Below are 9,467 nucleotides of genomic sequence, written 5' to 3'. Positions count from 1 at the left end.
AAAATGACCTCAACGTTCTGGGTCAATCTCCGATCTTCAAAGATGTTTTGAGCGGCCAAGGCCCCAATATTACCTATCAAGTCAACAATACAGTCTACCAGACGGGGTATTATCTAGCTGACGGTATCTACCCAAGGTGGACCACATTTGTCAAATCCATTCCGAATCCCCGATCCCATAAGCAAAAATTATTTGCTACCTATCAAGAAGGATACAGGAAAGATGTCGAAAGGTGTTTTGGCATCCTTCAAGCTCGATGGTTGATTGTTCGAGGTGCGGCCCGTATGTTTGATGAGGAGATCCTTGAAGCATTATGATGACTTGCATCATCCTCCATAATATGATTGTGGAGGATGAGTACGATTATGATGCTGGAGAGGTCTATGAGCCGGATCCAATAAACACGGCGATGACCCGGATTTATGAAATGCCCATGGGGCCAAATGGAGAACCGTTTGAGCCGGAACCGTTGTTGAGGGACAATCGTATGATGACCCGGATGATAGATCGATATACAGAGATGCAATCTTCGTATATTCATGAAAGCCGTCAACTTGACTTGATAGAGCATATATGGGCGGTGAAAGGGAATGAAGATGAATGATGGAGCATAGATGCTTTGGTTATGTTTTATTTACTTATGGTTTGGTTGTGTTGTTTACTATTGCTTATGGTTTGGTTGTGTTGTTTTTTTATTTATTATTGTGCCTTGTTTGTAGTTTTTGTTTTCATTTTAATTATGTTATGTTTGATGTATGGAATATGTTGAATAAAATGGTCTTTTATTGAATGCTTTGTTTATTAAATAAAGAAATCCAATACAAGTCATTAAGAATTACTACTACTAAAATAAAATACATGAAGTACACCAACTTTAATACAAAACATGAAAAATAAAAATACATAAAAGGTATGCCAACTAATTTAATGGTTTTGATCATTTAACCAATCCGTGTTGCTAGGCCCATCGTCTTGGAAAAGTCTTCTTCTCATAACATCCCTCCGTTCTAGCTTCCAATATTGTTTTGTTTCGGGGGACATATGACTTGTATCCATTGCCATGGTTTCCCGATCCGTCTTCTGCATATCTTTTTTGCCCAAATACTCCTTTTCTCGTGCACACTCGGCTTGAATTGCCACCTCCATATCTTGGCGTTTCTGCTCCATTTCAATTCTTATGGAGTTTTGCCTTGCAATTTCCTCCAAAAACTTTGAATTAAAATTGCTTGAATTACCCGCTTTCTTTGCCTTCGCAGCCTTTTGGCCAATGGGCCTCGGTTCTTTTGGATGGGTGAGTCTTCACTCATAGGGGAATCGAGAGGTGAATCCGATGTCGTTGAATCACGGAGAGGCGTCTCGTTTAACACAACGTCGGGACCCGTGGGAATAATTATGAACCGTTTACAATATTTCACCACCTCCCAACATTCATGATGGGTGAACCTTTTTTTGCCACCCCGGTTGCACCGAACCACATCTGTGCTTGAATGAGCTATTTAACAAAAAAATGGCAATGCAATAAATATTTAAAATATATTGGATATGCAAGTAACAAAATAAAAATAATGGAAATGCAATTAACCTTACAAATAAATTGGAAGTGCAAGAAATATGAAGAAACAATTGGAAATGCAATAAATATTAACAACATATTGAAAATGCAAGAAATATGAAGAAACAATTGGAAATGCAAGAAATATTAACAACATATTGAAAATGCAAGAAATATTAACAAAATATTGAAAATGCAATAAATATTAACAACATATATATATTAGGACATTAAACTTAATAAAACGAAAATTACAAAATACTTACCTCGTTAGTACGATTTTCCCCACTTCTATACAAGTTCATCGCTTTTGCCAAGGCATCTCTCCATTTTGCCATCTCTTTGTGGAGAAGTTTCCACCTACTCGACAATGCCATTTCCGTACGAGGCGAGTTCGAATTTTTTTCAAAATTCGGCATGAATTTTTTCCACATATGGAAAAATTTCATCTCATTGCCTGTCACGGGACAATGACAAACTCGGAGCCAAGCCTCACACAAAGAAACATCTTCCATGGTGCTCCACGCCCCTCTGGTTTCAATAGAAGAAGCCATAAAAATAAGAAATAAAAATACAATGTGAAAAAGATGAAAATGTTAAGTGAAGAGTGAAAAAATGTTGAAGAATTGTAGAAGTAGAATAAAATGTATGAGAATTGGTGTTGAAAGTGAAGGGTGTTTATAGGTATTTATAGGAAAAAAAAAAATCAGAATTTGAAAGTATTTTTTAGTATTTTTTATAAAAAATTTCGATTTTTTCATAATTTTATTGCTGGAAAATCGCCACCGTTGGATGAAGGTGTGGAATCAAATCGAGGCGTGCCACGTGGCTTCCGGCCGTTGGGCTCGCGGACGTCAATGCACGCGCCAACGGTAAAAATTTTGATTACCGCGTGTCGGCGTTACCGACGTCGACATGGCGTCGACCCGCGTTTTGGACCTCGGGTAAGACTTGCCTTTGGGCGGCCCAGGAGGTGGGTCCCACACCCCGGGCCGCTCTTTGAACGCCATTTTTTTCCCTAGCCTCGGGCTGGGCTGCAGCGTGGAAAGGCTCTTATATGTAAAGATGACGCTTTTATAAAAAACCGTCGTCTATTATATGTAAAAATGACGTTTTTATAAAAACCGCTCTATTATATGTAAAGATAACGATTTTGCATAAAAACCGTCTATTATATATAATAGATGACGCTTTTTATAAAAACCGTCGTTATTAAATATAATAGATGACGCTTTTATAAAAAAAACCGTCGTCTATTATATGTAAAGATGACGATTTTTATAAAAACCGTCGTCTATTATGAAGTAAAGATGACGGTTTTTTTTTAAAAATGGTCGTCTATTATATATAAAGATGACATATTTTTATAAAAAATGGTCGTCTATTATATGTAAAAATGACGCTTTTTATATAAAAAAAAGGGTCGTCTATTATATGTAAAGATGATGGTTTGTTAAAATAACCGTTAAATCATGATTTTTCATTTATAACCGTCGAAATTTTTTGTCCCGTTACTTGATCTCTGAATGTTTAATTTTTTTCGATTTTTGGTGTATATGATCTCAAAGTATAAATAAATAAGTTTGACGGTTGGATCGTTGAAACTAGTTTCTTAGAATGCGTATGCCATCAAAACAAAATATTCACTAACAATTAAGAATTTATTTTTACTTTTGTTAAATATAACATAAGATTTTGTGATATCCACTAGTGTAAATATTTTAAATTGAAGATCAAATTCAGTCATTGTATTCATATAGGGTCAAGGAGTGTAGCGGTAAAAAATCATCAAAATCGGAGTTAAAATAACCGTTAAATCATGATATTTCATTTATAACCGTCGAAATTTTTTGTCCCGTTACTTGATCTCTGAATGTTTATTTTTTCCGATTTTTGGCGTATATGGTCTCGAAGTATAAACAAACAAGTTTGACGGTTGGATCGTTGAAACTAGTTTCTTAGAATGCGTATGCCATCAAAACAATATATTCACTAACAATTAAGAGTTTATTTATACTTTCGTTAAATATAATATAAGATTTGTGGTATCCACTAGTGTAAATATTTTAAATTGAAGATCAAATTCAATCATTGTATTCATATAGGGTCAAGGAGTGTAGCGGTTAAAAATCATCAAAATCGGAGTTAAAATAACCGTTAAATCATGAATTTTCATTTATAACCGTCCAAAATTTTTGTCTCGTTACTTGATCTCTGAATGTTTATTTTTTCCGATTTTTTGCGTATATGATCTCGAAGTATAAACAAACAAGTTTGACGGTTGGATCATTGAAACTAGTTTCTTAAAATGCGTATGCCATCAAAAAAAATATTCACTAATAATTAAGAGTTTATTTATACTTTCGTTAAATATAACATAAGATTTTGTGGTATCCACTAGTGTAAATATTTTAAATTGAAGATCAAATTCAGTCATTGTATTCATATAGGGTCAAGGAGTGTAGCGGTAAAAAATCATCAAAATCGGAGTTAAAATAACCGTTAAATCATGATTTTTCATTTGTAACCATCAAAATTTTTTGTCCTATTACTTGATCTCTGAATGTTTATTTTTTTCGATTTTTGGCGTATATGATCTCGAAGTATAAACAAACAAGTTTGACGGTTGGATCATTGAAACTAGTTTCTTAGAATGCGTATGCCATCAAAACAATATATTCACTAACAATTAAGAGTTTATTTATATTTTCGTTAAATATAACATAAGATTTTGTGGTATCCACTAGTGTAAATATTTTAAATTGAAGATCAAATTCAATCATTGTATTCATATAGGGTCAAGGAGTGTAGCGGTAAAAAATCATCAAAATCGGAGTTAAAATAACCATTAAATCATGATTTTTCATTTATAACCGTCAAAATTTTTTGTCCCATTACTTGATCTCTGAATGTTTATTTTTTCCGATTTTTGGTGTATATGATCTCGAAGTATAAACAAACAAGTTTGACGGTTGGATCGTTGAAACTAGTTTCTTAAAATGCGTATGCCATCAAAACAATATATTCACTAACAATTAAGAGTTTATTTATACTTTCGTTAAATATAACATAAGATTTTGTGGTATCCACTAGTGGCGTCTATTATATGTAAAGATGATGGTTTGTTTAAAAAAGGGTCGTCTATTTTGAAATAAAGATAATGCTTTTTATAAATAAAAAAATCGTCGTCTATTATGTAAAGATGACGATTTTTATAAAAACCGTCGTCTATTATATGTAAAGATGACGATTTTTATACAAACCGTCGTCTATTATATGTAAAGATGACGTTTTTTTATAAAACAACCGTCGTCTATTATATGTAAACATGACGCTGTTTATAAAAAACCGTCGTCTATTATGTGTAAAGATGACAATTTTTTTTTTACAAGAAGCGTCGTCTTTTAAAACACGCTAAAAAATGGGTGCTTAAGTGAAGTCGTGCTCGACAAATTTTCAAATTTTCACCCGTCTTTGAAAATCTTATCTCTCATTAACAAGTGTCGTCTTTTAAAACACTCTAAAAAAAGGCTACTTAAGTGAATTTGCGCTCGACAAATTTTCATATTTTCCCCCGTCTCTGAAAACCTTATCTCTCCCTCCTTGAAACCCTCATGCACTCTCTAAAACACCCTCATGAAACTCTCTACAAAATGATCAAAAAATCGATATCAATGAAGGAGTTGAGAGATTGAGGTCTTCGCAGATCCATAAGATGTAGAGGGATGTTCTGTATTTGAGAATCAAAGTTGGTTGAAAGGTTTGATTTGAAAGTCACCTAATCTCTTAATACCCTTCTATATCTTGCTAGTGAATTCTAGATTAGTCTCTTTGCGTTTTTGGTATGTTCTTTGTCTCCCTAATTTCAGATTTTGTCTCTCTTGATTTGTCTGGTTTGTTTACATATTTTTTTATATTTCTAGTTTATTTTTAGATTTTCTAATTTGGTTATCAGGAGATGAGGAGGAAGCTTGCAGACTTATAACTTTTTCTTTTGCAGGTTTTCTATGTGAGTCGTATGTTTTTTTGTTGTTGAAAATTTGCAGGTTCTCGATGGTCTTTTTTATGCTCATTTTACAAGTTTTCTATGAAAATATGGACCAATGGTAAAATTTCTCTTCCACCTAATTTTTTATGTTTATAATCTTAGTTTTCTTTTTCTTTTTCTCTCTTTGTCATTTTGATTTATTTACAGGGATGATGGAGGAGACTTCAGTTGTGCATCATTTGTATGTTTGGATGAGGAATGCTTGGATTAGGAGTATGTAGGTCTTGTTAGGAATTATGTTTGTTGTAGAATAAAGATTGGTTAACTATGTAATAACTATTGAATCTTCAAGTTTTATGAAAGAAACTATTTTTGAGTTTATATATTCATTAATAAAGCATTATGGTTGGTTTTCTAGTTAAAATCGTTGTATAGCATCATTGGAAATAAAAAAGAACTAAAATGTAGCAGTTTGGAAACTTATTAGACCACGGTTTTTATAATAAATCATGGTCTTTACAGATAGTTAACGACGATTTTTATAAAAAAAGGTCGTTTATTATATGTAAAGATGACGCTTTTATAAAACCGTCGTCTATTATATGTAAAGATGACGCTTTTTATAAAAAAAACCGTCGTCTATTATATGTAAAGATGACGATTTTTATACAAACCGTCGTCTATTATATGTAAAGATGACACTTTTATAAAACCGTCGTCTATTATATGTAAAGATGACGCTTTTTATAAAAAAACGTCGTCTATTATATGTAAAGATGACGCTTTTTATAAAAACCATCGTCTATTATGAAGTAAAGATGACGCTTTTTATAAAAACCGTCGTCTATTATGAAGTAAAGATGACGCTTTTTATAAAAACCGTCGTCTATTATATGTAAAGATACCCTTTTTATAAAAACCGCCGTCTATTATATGTAAAGATGACGCTTTTTATAAAAACCGCCGTCTATTATATGTAAAGATGACGCTTTTTATAAAAACCGTCGTCTATTATATGTAAAGATGACGCTTTTTATAAAAACCATCGTCTATTATGAAGTAAAGATGACGCTTTTATAAAAACCGTCGTCTATTATGAAGTAAAGATGACGCTTTTTATAAAAACCGTCGTCTATTATATGTAAAGATACCATTTTTATAAAAAAACCGTCGTCTATTATATGTAAAGATGACGCTTTTTATAAAAACCGTCGTCTATTATATATAAAGATGACGGTTTTTATAAAACAACCGTCGTCGTTATAAACAATCCACGACGGTTTTCATAAAAAATCATCCTCTTTACATACAATACACAACGGTTTTATTAAAAAATAGTCGTCTTTTCTCCTATAATTAATGATCTTTATCTCTAAACAACGACGATTTTCTTTAAAAACTGTCGTCGTTATAGATAAACAACGACGGTGAAAAGCCGTCGTAGTTTGACATCAAATAGATGTCGATCGATTTCACGACGATTTGAAAACCGAATACACGACGGTGAATTGCCGTCGTCTTTTGCCTTTTTTGTTGTAGTGGTACTTGTATTTTATTTAATTTTTTATTTATCTTTCTAGACAGGAGGCAAACAAATAACAAGCAATGTCAGTGTCACTGAATTAATCGAGTACTTTCTGGAAAAACATGTAAATTTAAAAATATCTATGTAATAGTAGAGCATGAAAATGTTACATCTAAAAATATAAGAACGATAATGCAATTTATTACTACAGTTTCCACTTAAAATTTGAAAAGACAATCCGCACATGAAAAAATGAACTCGGCAATGAAAGACAGTGACCCTTTCCTGGTTTTATGTGACCGACCTTAAACAAATGCGAACGTGCAAGTACAAACATGCCTTAAGAGCACAATCAGTAGGGTGCCGAACTGAAATTAACCCATATTATAATAAAAATAAGTTTTAATAAGTTGAGCGTCTGAGGCAATCAGCGAAGGGAATTCCCAAGAATCCCTTTAATACTAAGCAACAAAGCACTCTGAACGAGCAAGAAGTGGTCAGCCACAGGAAGATAAAAAGAAGAGATGAATGTAGACAATGAAGAAGACGAAAAGCGTTTAAATCATACACATGTGCCATAAGCAAGAACGCCTTCACTGGTGCAAAAAGCCTTCCAGGTGATCAAGACAAAGCAGTTTATTGTTGTGACTATTAATTTTAAGTTCGCGAGCGTTGTGGAACATATATCCACTTCTAGAGTTTGTGGCAGAAAAATAAAAAAAATTCATGCACTTCCACGTGGGGGATATATTTTTGGCCCAATATTTTGCTTAAGTTGATTCTTTTGATCTTTCCAGATTGAACTTTACAATGGCATGGTGGAGAAAGAGGGTACAGATGGTGAAAAGGATGCCTTGAAGGCATATAAAGTTGGTCAGGATGAAAGTGACACTACTTCTGTTGAGGCTGAAGGTGACGAGGTTTCATCAGCGCTTATAGACAAGGTTATATATTAAATTCCGAATTATCTACTTTTAACGTACTTACCCTTGTTCACTTTGATGGATTATCGTTTCTTCTGTGTATCAGGTGGATGCAATGCTTCAAAACCTTGAGACGGAAATTGATTATATATATGCGCATATTGGTGATCGCTGGCAATTACTTGACAGGTGAACTCGTCTTGTTTCGTCTTTGGTTTTATTTTCCTATGAGTTCTGTTAGAAATCATACTTCCTACTGAATGGAAGCAATCCTTCTTTTCTTTTCTTTCAATCTGTAGTTAGTTTGAGTTGTTATTAAACTCATTTTGAGGGATACTAGTAATGTTAAACTTTGATGGATGGTACCGCTTTGGAATTTTGTCCATGTAGTTAAAGGTATGAGGTTTACAATATGTGTGCAGGGATTCTGATGGGAAAGTAACTCCTGATGAGGTTGCAATTACTGCGAACTACTTGAATTATACTTTAAGCAAGGAGGGCATCCAAGAACTCATAGGCAACCTTTCCAAAGATAAAGGTGAGTGAATTTTGTTTGCACCGTATACGTATAGGAATCTAAATCTAATATGATGATGATGATTTTTCCTTGAAGTTAATTTGATTGATTGATTCATGAAGATGATGATGATGATGATGAATGTTGTTATCCTTGTGTGACAGATGGGAAAATTCGTGTGGAAGATATTGTGAAAACTCAATCATTGGAGGACAGCCTTCAGACACACTAACGGCGCCCATTCAGCTTCCCCCACGTGTCGCTCCACCATTTAATAATAATTTTCTAGGATTTAATTTACAAAATTCGTAATAAATGAAATAAAAATCCAAAAAATTCACCGAAAATGGTAGGAACTCCTTGTGACATTCTTTACGCTAAAAATCCAAAAATACAATTTTCACTCATAAAAATTGAAAATGATTATAAAAACTCAATTTGTTTCAAAACAAACCAAAATATTAAATTATGTTCTATAACATAATGCTCTTGTTCTTTGATTTTAACGCTTACCACGAACTCAAATATGTGGAATCATGATTTTAGACCTTTATAATCAACGATAATTTTATCAGGAGTTTGTAGCAATTTTCGTTGTATTTTTCTGATTTATAATTATTTTTTTTATGAATTTTTAAACCTAAACTTGATAAAAGTATCAAACTGCCATGTGGCCCAATGACAGGAGGACTGCCGTCACACACACTGACTATGCCCCATTCAGCTTCCGCCATGTGTCGCCTCATACGATTTAATATTATTTTTTTGGATTTAACTTATAAAATTGATAATAAATAAATAATCAAAAAAATATACCGAAAATTGGTATGAAATCCTTGTCACATTATCTAAGCCCTAAAAATCTAATTTTTACTCATAAAAATTGAAAATGATAACAAAAACTCAACTTTGTTTCAAAACAAACCAAAACATTAAATTATGTTCTATAACATAACACTGAC

The 9,467-nt window shown here is 32.9% G+C and overlaps 1 long non-coding RNA gene across 1 annotated transcript; it reads left to right on the top strand.

Moving 5' to 3' along the window:
- The first annotated feature begins 7,831 nt into the window (after positions 1 to 7,831).
- LOC148920202 (uncharacterized) lies at positions 7,832 to 8,707 on the top strand. The gene is made up of 3 exons (XR_016124476.1): positions 7,832 to 8,009; positions 8,095 to 8,526; positions 8,670 to 8,707. It is a non-coding gene; the product is annotated as an uncharacterized LOC148920202 (long non-coding RNA).
- The last annotated feature ends 760 nt before the right edge of the window (positions 8,708 to 9,467 follow it).

The sequence above is a fragment of the Prunus mume genome, linkage group LG2, assembly GCF_029339155.1.
Source record: "Prunus mume cultivar Tortuosa linkage group LG2, ASM2933915v1, whole genome shotgun sequence".
Lineage (NCBI taxonomy): Eukaryota > Viridiplantae > Streptophyta > Magnoliopsida > Rosales > Rosaceae > Prunus > Prunus mume.
This window is presented reverse-complemented; position numbering and strand designations above follow the sequence as displayed.